Genomic DNA, 14,012 nt, shown 5'->3' with positions numbered 1-14,012 from the left:
CCTTTCTTCAGTCCGTTAAATTCCTTGCTCGGAATTAGAGGAGAGCGACTCAGGGATTTTGAACTAAGAACAACTGAGAGTAAACCCATGAGGCCGTGAGCATTATTTGTAATAATTTAACCTCAAAGCTATGATGGTGTAGCTAACCATAAAGGGGTTTGTGTCTAACAGAGGAGGATATGAGCAGAAGGTTATGCTGAGAGCATGATCTTCTGTAATTTATGGCAGCCAGTAATAAGTCCAGGCTTACAGAAAGGAAAGCATACACATGTTAACAACAGGGTCCCTGTAGCAATGTCTTGATTCAGCTTCTGGTGTTACTCCCACGCAGTGTGCTCAGAGTTGTTTTGTTTGTGGGAGCAGGATGGGAAGGGGTAGGGGGAGTCTCTGCAACACAGTAAAGAAAGAGAGCCTATCTTTGCACTCCCCCGCTTCTTACTGCTCGCTGTGCAACAGCTCACACCACTTCCCACAGCGCCAACACACACCCTTGGTGGATATGGGTTGATACCATTCCAGCAGGTACACAAGATGTAGAAGACTGGCATGCGTTTTCTTAGCTGGCTTTATCTTTTACTTGGCACTCACTTAGACACCTGCAAACACAAATCAAGCCCTTCTGCAAGGAACACGTTGCTTAAAGTTGGGGGTCCCAGCAGAAGGTTGTCCTCGAGTTTGATTCTCTGTAGCCCAATTACTAAAAATAGGGCTCCTCCTACCACTTTTTCTCCTGGCATGAAGACATCTGTACAGTATACCTTCTCTAGCCAACTGACTCTATCTGTGACACTTGTTGAATTTGCTGTCTTTGAGACTGCTGCTGTCTGTAAATGTAGATGAAATAGTTGCAAAAGTGGAGAGAAGTAAAGTAGATGTAAAACGTCTTGGGTAACCAGGCTAAAAAAAGCTTGTTCTCCCTTTTTTCCCTGTTGTCCTCTCCTACACATTTATCTCATGTACCTTTCTAAGCTCCCTCCTTTCTTGTCACACATGATATCCCCTTCTGTCTAGGACATACCAGTGACTCCTCCAACATAAATGCTGAGGTCTACGCTCAGCGCTACTTGCTGTTCTCAGGATTGGGTTCATGTGCTGCATAACAGGCTGCCCCAGAGTGACTTGTAAAGGTTTTCCACAAAGCAACCAGCTCAGCATGCTCATGCGGAAGCTGCAAAATAAACAAGGAATAATAACATATCTCCCACAGCTGGGAAATGCCACATGTGGATGAGAATAATCCATTCATTAGGTTCTGAACACAAAGTCCCACCAGAGAGTATCATAAATCCATGTGATGTCCCTGAACGCTGGATTTTTCATTTGGGCATATGAAGGAACTGAAAAATGTGTAAAATGAAAATCACATGTACTCCAAAGCAGCTCCATAGCACTGGAAGCTGGTAACATCTGAAAGCAAGCAGGCAAAACTGACACATAAAGATGTGCTCTGAGCCAATTTACAGCAAAGGGTAAAGATCATACTGCATCTGAGTCAAAACAGAGTAGGCACTACTCCCCAGTGACTGCACATCCGAAGAGTCTCTTGTGTACTGATTATACCAGAAAATGTATGGAATACATTACAATTATGAATGTTCCTCTGACATGTTACTTCAGAAAAGACTATGAGAGTAGCATAAAATATAGGACTCAGTGTTTCAACATGCAGTCATAACCGGCCCAATTTCCATTGCTGTCAAAGATGAAGCAGAGATGTTTATCTATACACAGCCACTGGTTAGAAGAGGCAAGTATTCTGACAGAACGAAGGTTTTCAGCAAAAGCAGTTGCAAGCTTTTCTAAACACTGTGCTTTCTGACACTTCTTTGGACTTAACAGCTGAATCCAGAAGGCAAGTCTCCAAAATGCTTGTATGGTGCGTTCTGCAGTTGCATACTTGAGTGTGCTTTGGTTTGCTCAAGAGCTTTCAAAGAGTGGCTTAACTATTCCAAAAAAAAAAAAAAAGACCAACTCAGTCCTATGGTTGATGCTTTATTACGCAGCTGATCTGATTAATTCCTTCCTACAGTTATTTTGGACCGTTCTGTCCTTGCTGTTGTTTTTCATTGAGGAAATGGGTTCTTGTGTTAAGCAAATATAGTATGGTGTTTGGTAGATTAAAGCAATGAGGCAAAAAGCTGAGGTCCAGGCAGAGACTTGGACTTGCAGTGCAGGGAAAATGAAAGCCACCTCCTGTGCTATCCTTACTGTGCATCTTACTGCTAATAAAGTCTATGAAAAGAAGATACAGTGAATATTGGGATTGATGTCTGGACCAAAAGGAAGGCAAGAAATCCTGTGTTCAGCATACCCCGGATGAAGGTGCATGCCTATAAGAGAAAATCAGCTAGCTTCTGCCAAGCTGTCTTTCGGTCACATCAACATTGTAAATCTCTTCCTGGTTGTTAAAGTCTTTTAGATTTTAAATCGCCACATAAAATGTGTTGATGGTGTAGAAACTGTCACCATTTTCCGCCCTGCTTGGCAGGTCCTTGCTTTGACAGGCAGATAGGCAACTTGTTAGACTGAGTGAGAAGTACATACAGGCTATCTGCTCCTAAGTAAGGGGCAGAGCAATTCTGAAGGAGCTGGTGATGGTCTCCATTGGTCTCTCCCAGTTGAAAAATTCAAATTCATGAAGCCAGGAAACAGGGAGCATCTAGCATGATAAAACATGGGAACATCTGGATGTTCTGGGATTTTTTAAGAAAAACTTTTACCTGAGAGAAGGGTTGCATCTCAGAAAACCACCCAGGCCCAGCAATATCTGTTGGGCTATTGCTACGTCATTCCAGATCTGGGTAGATTGCGTATAACTTCGTTTAGACTAAGAGATGGCTCCCATATTTCAACCTGTTTTTTACAGACTACAGGGGGTCTGTGCAAGCAGGATTTCTGTCTCTGCTTTGGACAACTCAATCGTGAGTTTGTGGGCTGGTCCTTTGGCCATTTGCCGTGGGGAGTTTGGGAAAAGACCTCCCAAAGATCTGGATCACTGTATTGGGGTCTGCAGTAGCTTGGCCCTGGATGTGCTGTATGACCTGTGGGCTCAGTTCTGCTTCCGCCAAAGCTGCTGGTGAGACTTCTCTCTCTCTTCCTCACCTGGAAAGCGGGAGAGGGACACTTCACAAACACAGGCAGATGTGATGGGGTAATGCCCTGGTGTCAGGAGCACTGGTGTCAAGAAAGTTTTGTCAAAGAAGGAATCTGCTGATGCAGCTTCTGTATCAGAGTGTCTCCTTGCCAAACTAGCAGCCTGATGTGCCACTTCTTCCTGCTGGGAAGAAGCACACACTGACCTATAAATTCTTAAAAATGAGTACTTTGACCAGATCACTGAATTAACAAAGTAACGCAAGGCCCTCCCAGTCCACTTGCATATGCAGGATTCCAAAACACAGAAGATCTTCCTAGGCAGAGGGAGCATAGTACTCTGTGTCTAGCTAGTCAGGAGAAGCTTCCCTGTGGGATGTGCTTTGGGAAAGCTTGTTCACCTTTTCGGTCTCTCCTCCACAGCCTTCTACTGAGGGTAGAGACACCCTGCTAAGGTTGTCAAACTTCAGTGATAAACACTGTGTATCCTTTTTTGCTCTGATAGATCAAAGTACTTCATAAGGACTCTAACAGGTCCCAAACCATGAGGAGGTACTGTGGCAGTTCAGGGGGAGAGCAGGGACCTCTGGCTGCCCTGATTCTGGGTGGCTTCTGGGGACAGCAGGGCAAAGCAGGCTGCAGGAGCGACCATATCAGATTGCTTGCCTTGAGCTGTCCTCAGGTGGCCACCAGGGACTGGGGTGAGGTGTGGAGGCTGGTCTTGCAGGCTGCCCAGCACCACAGCCTGAGGCAGAGCCACATCCAGACACCCAGCACAGTCACTTTGACTCTCTTCTCTCACTGCTCACCCACACTTCCTGTGGTAAAGTAACCTTAACCAAATATAATGAAAAGAAACTTCCACGTGCTGTAATCACTAGACATATTCCCTCTCAAATGGGACATGTACATGAAAAGAGTGAAGGACAAGCTAGGGATAAGAAAGGAGCCATGTAAAATCACTTTAGCATGTGGCTGCTAACATCAAAATCCTCAGCATTTATTGCGTGATGCTTGGTAATGTAGTTTGGCCTCCAAATGCTTTGCAGAGTTAGCAGAGGGACAAGCAGGGCCCTGGTAAGAAGCCTGGCTTGGAGATGACTGAAACACACTGCAAAACGTGCAGTGCTCGGTGAAGTTTCTTCAGGAATCACCTTAAAAGCAGCAAGCCGAATAGTGAACCCTGACTGAACTTTGACTGAAGTGTTTGCTCTAGTGCAATCAAGTGACTGGAATAATGATAATGATAATGATAATCATCATCATCATCTTTCTTGTTGCAATTTCATTGCAGTAAAAGCTAGCTAGATACTCTCAAAGCTTCTTGGAAGGACTTCCTTATAATTTACACTCCATAGCTGAAATACAGATTCTGATGCACTGGTACCATACATCTGTTCTCCTGACTTTTTAACCATAGAGTGCTAGTTTATTGCTGAGCTTAAGGATAAAAGAAACAAGAAATGAAAGTAGAAAAAAAAAAGAAGTTTCCTCTCCACTAAGTACATTCAGATGTCAGCCTCCAAAAGCCCTATACAGTGTTTCATTCCCGGATTATTTTACCTTCCTGCTTATGAGGCAATGTTGTTATCAAATAGGTTTAATCACAAAAGGGCTGGGTTTTAGAGCAGGGAAATATTATTTGCAGAAACTGTCAATAAAGTAAGCTAAAAATTGCTGCAGTGTATCAGCACTAGTGTTTCTAAACTTCCAAAAGCACAGATTTGTGAAATAACTATTCTCAAATAACTTTAGTCCTTGTTTGGGTAAAAGTTTTCAGGGATTTCAAGGCTGCAGACGGGAGTCCAACAGTGACTCATGCTACACATGAACATAGAAGTAATGCTGTTACTGTCAGCTGTTGTGTAGAGGGAAATGTAGCTGACCACAGGACAGCCTTTGGAGTTTGTGCCATCTTCCAGAATGAAAGAAAATAAAACTTCCAAGAGCTCCCAAGAAAACAATTTATGTGTCAGTGTCTACCTTTGGCAGATGGTTCCCAATGTGCATGTTCCCACCCCAAAAGGTGTTCAAATGCGGCATTTACCCCTACACATGACAAGTACTCGCTACACAACAGCACATATGTGGGTATCACTCTCTTGTTGGGTAACTTCATTGAAAGTGATAGCATTAACCTCCCTTAAATGGTTTAATTTATCCCAAAGAGCACATCTGACCCAGATCTCAGCTAAATACAACCTGCTTCTACCAGTTTCAGAGACAGTCATGATTTTAATTGCTTCTGTATTTTACAACCCCTTGCTGTTGCTTCTGATTCTGAAGGTAATGGCATTTGGCTTCTTTTATGGAGAACTTCTCAGCAGAACGTCTCAGCAGGAGCCTTATGGTCCCACAGAAGTCCTAGCGTGAGAACAGGGAAGGTGTATAGATGCTTAAGTTTAAAATTGAATTTGAAAAGTCTAAATATTGTTTTGTGGGTTGCTTTTTAGTGTACAGAGCATCTTCTTTCTGCTTTACCCTCCCTAGTCACTTTCCTGTATGCCATTTCTCCTCAAATACAGGAATTGCTGTAGCTCCTGTAAGTTATCTGACCCAAACACAGGACAATGCCTCTTCCCAAGCACACTTCTCAGGTTTTAATTGCAATTTAGAGCAGAGATCATGGGGAAACAATCTCGTGCAGCTAAACAACATTTATGTCAGGATGCAAGTCAACAAATTCTACCTTGTGCTTTGCTTGTCCATCTGTTTCCTTGGAAGCCACTTTCCTTCCTACAGCCTCTTACACTTCCTGGGAGAGGGTGACAAGGCAAATCCCTCTTCTTTGCTGCAATTTGTACAGCTGTGGTAGCCTTTACAGAGAGGGATATACTTTGAGGCTTGGCTTTATTACAGAGCTACATTCAGAAATAGGTTGTTTGCTCAAAGCCTGATAACAACCAAAGTATAAGAGATGGGGCTAGAGACTACTGTGAGTCTTTGACTCACAAGTGACTATTAAGGGCTGTTGCAAGGAGTCTGCGCTGTCCCCTCCTGGGGGAGAGACTGTGGGTGTTTAAAAGCACCTTTAAGAAACCTGCATGCAGACATGCTCTAGTTTGTCATGGAGGGTTAGCTCATGCTTCCCTGTCTGAGCTGGCCAGCAGTAAGCGAGTGGCAAATACTCTCTATTAAAAGATTAGAGAGGCACACATGGAGTGGCTGTGGCAAGAATTTCACTTTTTGATGCCTGGTTGCACAAGTACCAGGTTGTGGGCTGTGATTACTTCCTTCATTTCTCCCATGGTATATGCAAATTGTGCCTTAATGATGCCACAGTATGTGACCAGATAGCCAGAGGAGGTGAAAGTTAAACAGACCTGAGGTATAGCTGCAAACCTTTAAGCTAAGATGAAGGGATAAGATAGACAGGAGACCATCCTTGCTGCTCTCACCTCCTTATTGACGAGAGGAGGAGTTATATGTAAACCCCTCATGGTCTCTCCCTTGACATCCTCCTGGTTTTCAGAGCCTCTCCTGCATGCTGTCAGAGACCTCCTAAGCCTGCTGTTCCTCTCTCCTCCCTTAAGCATTCACTGGTCCCTTGCTAGGGACGTGCAACTTCTCAGGTCCTGCTGCCTGAAGCAAACCATTTGGTGATTCTCTTTGGAGTGATCACCAGCAAACTAGGCAATGGGGCTGACACGTAAGCTATAGTCATTTGGGCTTGTAGTTGGCACCTGTGGATATGGCTCTGGCAGCTAATAAATCACAGCAGGGCTGATGAGCCTCTGGCTTTTACTAGGTTCTGCAGGCACTCAGTGCCAGAGCAGGATCTGTCCCTCAGGATCCCCCTGCTCATAATGCTTACACTGCCTTGGCTGGCAGAGGAAGGAAATGTCAAGTGGCCAGAGATGGGATATGTAGAGCTGAGCTTTCCGGCAAGCCTGAAATTTTTCTGTACCTTCCCTCAAAGGAGCAAAAGGTTTTCTCTGAACACAAAGCTAATGCTGCTGGTCAGTGTGAGGGAGGAAGAAGTCCAACCGCCTTCCTGACAGCCTTCCTTCCTGACAGGTTTGATGTGCTTCATATGGTACCTGAGGAATTGGTATGACATCAGGTGATGAAGAGGAGTTTGTTGTTGCTGAGCGCTCTTTCTCCAAGTCAGTGTGCTGCTGAGGGACAGAGACATCTCTCAGTGCTACTACCCTGGGATTTCTGTACCCCGTCTGGTCACGCAGCCAGTCCTTCCCAAGCTGTGTCCAACCCCAAGGCTAGTAGCTGACCTCCTGCTGTGACTCCTCCAACATAGGTTCATGCCCTCACCCTGCTATCTTCCAGCTCTCCTTGAGCACAGTTTGGCTCTTCCACATATTTCATGCATCAAGCTTCTTCATCACAGACATCTAACAACCGTCTTTCATGGGACATCCTAGTTTCAGGACTTCTGTGCTGTTCTGTGCTTCATGTGCACCTGTATGCTGTCTATTGGCTGCTTGACTAATCCTCTCCCTAGCCAGGTCTTTCTATTTCCTCCCAATAGGATATTTACTCACTCAAATGCTGCTTCTACCTCTTCTCAGTTCAGCAAATTGTGCTCAGCTGAGTCTTAAGACCACTAAAAGGCCCATTTTATTCCCTGACATATACTTTTTTCTATTTGGTGGTATTGCTGTGATTTAAGTTTGATAATGCGTGTCTTTTGTAACTAAGGCTAGGGGACTTGTATTCATTATAGCAGCATCCTACTGAAAGCTTTTCATGCTAGGTGTGAGTGAGCCTCCTATATATGACAAGTAACCTGACTTTAGCAAATAAAATGCTTCCATGCAGATAGGCATGGGGTTGTGAGGACACATGAAGGCGTGATTTGCAGGCTGGCAGTACTAGCCCTGTGTCTGTTTCATGGGTTCCTGCCCAGTGAATTTGCCCTTACCCTTTACAGCTGCTGTTGTGTACCAGCAGGTCAGGCTCTGGATGGACTGGTCTGTGTGAACACTGCAGACACATTCCCCACCTGGTGGCATTCACATGGACGCTTAAAATTCATGTTTAATGCAAGGGCACAGTTATTACATGCTTAAAGCCAGCTTTCAGCCCACATCCACTTCTCTACAGTGGCATGTTCTCATAGTGGTTAACACCAAGATCAGCTTTGCTTGCTGCTGTAGTAAGGCTCAAACTTGTGAATAGACAGGCTGCTTCCCTGTGCTGCTAAGTGAAAATTGAAGGTGCAGCCGTCTGAATTTTAGGATGATTTTTGGCTGGGTCTTAAACTGTTTTCTGCTATTGCTATCCCATATAACTACATCAGTAATTTGTATAATGCTGCTGTGGTGTTTGAGGTGCTCTTAATTAGGCAGCAGGGGACATACACTTGAAAGACCAATCAACTGCAGACAAAGTCATCCTTTATTCTGCACAAATACAAACACTGAAAAAATTTGCAAATTGTCTTTCAAACAAGAATAGTTGGTGTAGGTGATGATCCACCCTCAGAAGCATTGCTTTCTCTGCATCCAGTTACTATTTGTAAATTAATAAAACAACATAAAAACATAAATTCACAGTAGCCATAGAGAAGCAGAAGAGTGGTTTCCCCTCTTCTATTCCTTTTGAAGACACAATCTAATTTTTTTTTTTGTGAGTTTGTGCGTTCTCAGTCTTACAGCAAACATGAATCAGGGCTGTCTCCTTATCACCCGTGCAGTTTAAATTAGAAAAACGGGGCCGTTTTGCGGCAGTTCCGGGGTGTTTGGGATGAAGACGACCGAACTGCAGCACAGCTGTGAGACAGGCTTGTCCTCTCTGCTCTCCTCCGCTGGCTGCAAAGAGGTACTGACAGCATCCCTCCTCCGACCTTTTGCTTATGCCTTCTTGAAGCATCCATCAGCAGCGTGCTGGTGCTCCCTGTTTCTCCCAGTGCCCACTAGATGACGCCTGTGATTTTAACAGGAGCTCGTAACCGTCGGAGTGGAAAATTTCATAGCTTTGCTCTTGATTTTCCACGTTATGTATATATACGTGTGTGTGGTGCAAAGAGGCCTCGAAAACAAGAAAGGCTGAAAAACATGTTCACTGCTGTATACTTGTGAGGACTGTGAGGATGCAGAGATGTATGTTGTACTTTCATACCTTACCTCACCTGGGTCGTGGAATACCAGACTGGAAAGAGATGTAGTTAAATAACTTCACTTTTTCTTCAGAAGGAGAAAATGCTTCAACACTACAGACACAATGATGTTGACATGTACAACTTGAGACCAAACTGAGGAAGAAAAAGAATATTGAAAACCAGCAACAGCCTCAGCAAACAGGTACATTACTGGTACTCTGTGTTGTAGTGCATGCCTTGTAGATGTATGCAGGAATAAACTGAATGGAGAATGGAGTCCTCAGTTGGCGAAGTCCTCTAGCTGATGATAGGAATGAATGCCTCAGGAATGAATGCAGCAGAACTGAGTCAATGCCTAATTACAGAATAGCAAAAGACACTCCTTTTTACCTACCTTCCTTTGCTGGGCTAGCATATTTGACTCTATAAAATCAAGATGTGATTTTATTTTAAAAATACACAGTGTAGTTAAGACTAATGGTAAACACAAATCATAAAACTAGATTGACTAGCCATTGTGCCTAGTTACAGCAAGTTCGTTTATTTAAATTATCTTTATTGGTTTATACCAGGCCAATACAATTTCTTCCTCTGCAAATAGGTTCTCCTGCTTCATTTTGTTATTTGTATCCTGAAAGCAACATTGTGAGTGTGGGTGGGGAAAATTAAAGATGTCGTATAGCAACACATTCCTATGCCTGGGCAATACAGCCTTCAGTTTGTCAAAGGCTAAAGGTGAAATCCTGTCACTTGAAGGTTGAAGTGTGTGCTGGCTGTGGTAGGAGCCTGCAGTGAGAAACACAGCACAAATGACGTGTGGCTGTTCGCTCTGACCGAACTGGGCCAGCCCCTGGAATGCTTCAGAAAGAACAGGCAGAGAGGAAAGGTAGGTTTGAATCAGGAAGAATTAAACAATCATGATGCTAAATACAACAATCAGTCACATATACCATCATTTCAGAAGTGTTTTCTGAAAGATATTTCTACCCAATATATTAGGAGAAACTGAAACTGCTTTCAGATTGACCTTTTCTGGCTTTTCGTTCTTAACCCTGGAACTGTTGAGACAGCCGAGTCTTTCCTGCCCTGGTTTTGTTGGCAATCGTTCTGGGGACCTCAGAGACATTGGTTGGGACCTCAGAGACATCGATTAGGACCACTATTGTCATAAGCTGAAGGAGCAACTGTTGCTGTTTCTTTTCCTAGGATGTCTTTTCCTCTTGGTATGTGTAAATTGTAATGAAAATGCCTAAAGAGTTTTAGACAGCCTCAATTAACCCAGTTTCACCCTCTTCGCTACCAGTTATTGCTACTAATCAGCACTTCTACTAATGTTTATAGCCTCTTCTGTACTGCACAAAACTCCTTAATGTGAAAACAGTAACAAGCAGGCAAATTGCCCTACATTTCTCCAAAAGGAAAAAGTGTTCAGGCCCTCCTGTGCATTAAGAAGAAGTGAGAATGGGCACACATCCAGAGTTTTTTCCCTTCCATAAACGCATCCGAGCAGCTCAGGTCACCGCATCGCTGTATACCTTCTGAAAACCATAAAACAATCACAATACCCTTGCATTCACAGTACAGACAGGCTCTGGCATGTGACTCCTCAGATCTGTCTGAAAAACTTCCCTTCTACCCAGTGGTATGTGCCTTTCTCTGCAGAGAGGCCTCAGTGAATCCAGGATTCATGAGGGGGAGGAGATGCCTAGAGCATGGCCTGAATTGCTTCTCTTTCTCCTTAGTTGGGGAGAAAATGGATAGAAATCAGTGTGATGTATTAACATCCTCTCCCTGTGCTCACTGTCCTGGGAGGTGACATGGGCAATGTAATGTTCCAGACCGCAGCTGTTAAAACATGCTGTCTAGTATGTTGCCCAACACAGCAAGCTTTTTTTGGCAAAAGAAGACCTATAAGCAAGCTTGCTAGACATGATTTCCCCCATCTTTAGTCTTTTTTTTCTTCGCCCGCAATAGCATTTGAACGATTTTTGCCTCTGACTAAAGATAAGTTGAATTTCTTGGTGTCGAGGTGGCATCTAAAATAAAGCTGGACAATAATAAGTCTGTTTTAAAAGCCTGAATTCAGTCACGCAAAGCAGGAAGCAAGTTGAGTAGTCTTCCTTTTGCTTCCAGTTCAGCACCAGAGCACCTCACAGCCACATGCAGCCTATGGGCGATGTGGGGAAGCACTCCTCTTGCTGTGCTAGGCATGAGAGATTTGGATTGGGTTGGGTTTGAGGTGGAACAACAGCTGAATAGCAGCCCTGCCTTGGGTTGGTTGTTTGTCTTCTTGTTTCCAAGCGTGAGCAAGCCTAGGCATGAAAAGCCCAGTAGAGTTGCTGTACACATGACACACATGATGCATAAACCCTCTTCCAGACAGCTCTTCGCAGGGCTGTGGTGTGACTCCAGAAAAAGTCACACCACAGTTTCAGTTCAGAAAATGGTGTTTTGTTTAACAGAACTTCTCTGAGAAAGGAATCAGGTCCAAAGTGAACGGACGATGAGTTCTCATCATCAATTTTGTGAAAAGTCATTATGGAAAGGATTTCTGCTGTGGAGTGGCATGAAAATGACTTATTCTTTGTCTCCTTCCTCCTTTCTGGGGCAGTCACACTTTTACTGACATGCTTGGTGATTTAAGTTTCCATGAGAAACATGCTATTCCTCTTCAGTAGGCCTGTTCATAGCACATAAGGTAAATCCCAAATGTGTAACACTGACTAGTGAGTTCAAGAGGCCATCCTGGAAACACTGATTTGGAGACCTTGCACCTGGTGTTCCTCAGCCCATCTTGCAAATCATGCCCACAAAAACTCTCCCATAACAAGTTTGTTGCTCTCTTTCTAGTTTCACCACATTCATGTCCATTGTCTCACTGAACGTAGAAAAATATTATTTTGGTCAAAAATGTCAGACATGTCCCACACAATACTTTGAAACCAGTGCTATTTATAAGAGAAATTTAGGTTATCCTCAAATGCACAGTAACTTGGATGCGACAGATCCCTCCCACATTTGGTGTTGCAAAGAAAGTCTCTGTCCCTTTTTTTACACATTATCAAACCACAAGATCCTACCTGTGCTTCACAAAGAGAAACTTTCCTAGTGTTTACACAGGTGGGCTAGGCGAGGGGGTGTGAAGGCTGTTGGCAGCTGTGCAAAAAGCTGATGTGAAACTGTGAGAACAAGTACATTTTCAGGGTTGAATTATTTAAAATACACATTTTTTAAAGTGCAGTGAATTGAATTCCATGCTTGCAAAAGATAAATATAATGCTAACACAACAGGTCAGAGACTGCAGTCTGGTATTCATTGCCTGAACACAGCTCAGGGTGGCTCTTTAAACCTTCCCGCAGCGGCTGCAGCCAGCGTACCTCCACCCGGGTCTGGGAGGATTACTTGGGGAGGGCGAGAGCTTAGCTCACTTCCTCTGCCCTTGCAGGCCTTGGTCTTTCTGCTGAGGCTGCTGCTTATGTGATAGTCTGAACAGCTGGTGTGTAATGGGAATATTCTGGAGGAATTCAAATCGGGGACTTAGATATGGCAGGACTGCATCCCCTGCAGGCATTATTAGAGTTGCAGTGGTAGGAACTGAGTTTTGGGGGGATCTCTCTGCAAAGAAGGGAGAACAGTGACATGGAGGCAGGGAGGGAAATTTGGACACCTCAAGTGTCCCAGACTGTGGGGCTGGTGTGGGCATAGTGAAGAGCAGCGGAGGCATGATCATTGTGTCCCAGGTGAAACAGAAGTGGAGGCAAAGTTGGGCACAAGGGCTGTGCTCAGTAAGCCCTCCTATCCTCCATGGTCAGAGGTGGACACAGGAAGGAGTAATGATCATTGTCACCTCTACTTAGGGCACTCTTGAGCTTTTCTGTGTTCCGCCATTCACATATAAAATACAACACAGAGAAGGAGGCAGGCAGTGAAGATACTAGCCAGGGAGAAACTGGTTGCAACGGAACTTTGCTTCCCAGAGCAGGGAACTAAACTTGTGGACCTTCCCAGAGTCCTGTGTTGGACCACATGGGTGGCATTTCACTTATGTGGTTGTTCTAGTGTACATCATTCTTCAACACAGACTGCCACTTAGTGAGCATTGACTATGCTGGTGAGGCCCAAGGCTGGCACTTTTTGTGCTTTGTACGGTAAGAGCATCTCAGAGGTAGCATGGGGGCTCTTTCATGGATTGGGCCTCTCGTGAAACACAGATTACTGCCATGTGCGAGCTACATCTAGACTAGGCTCAGATCCATCAAAACTTACGTGGGCTCTGGAGAGAGAGACTTTTACTTTCTGCCCTGATTGTGGGTCCCTGTAGTTTTTGGTTCCTCTGCCCAGGATTAGTCCTGGGGATTAAAGGGACGGGATCCCTGCTCTCTGCTCAGCAGTGATTAACGATGTTGTTTGTCACCCTCTGCTGCCTGACCTCAGTTGAATATATTCTTTCTGCACAAGCTGTGCTCATCTCTGAGCTCTCCGGTTGAAACAAACATGCTGAGCAAGGAAGTCTAAGTGAGCTGGCCAAAACCACAAGAGCAATCTGTCTCAGGGTCCTGGTTTAGGACTGAGGATTTCCTGGATCCCGGTCCTGTGCTCCGGCTACAAAGACACATTTCTCACACACTTAGTCATATATTATCATCCTCCCTTCAAGGCGGGTGTGTGGAATGGCAGCAGTTGGAGTTCGTGTGTCCCCCATTGCCTTTGCTGTTCATTTTTTGTACCCTTTTAAGCTCAGATTCACAAAAAGTTGCAAACTTCCAGCTTCCACCTTTCCCCAAGCTATTGTGGTGCAAGAAGCATCCCCTCCTGGGGGAGGATTCTGAGGTATTTTTACTTGTGACCAGCATGAAAAAA

This window comes from Numenius arquata, chromosome Z (assembly GCF_964106895.1).
Source record: "Numenius arquata chromosome Z, bNumArq3.hap1.1, whole genome shotgun sequence".
NCBI classification, from domain to species: Eukaryota; Metazoa; Chordata; class Aves; order Charadriiformes; family Scolopacidae; genus Numenius; species Numenius arquata.
This window is presented reverse-complemented; position numbering follows the sequence as displayed.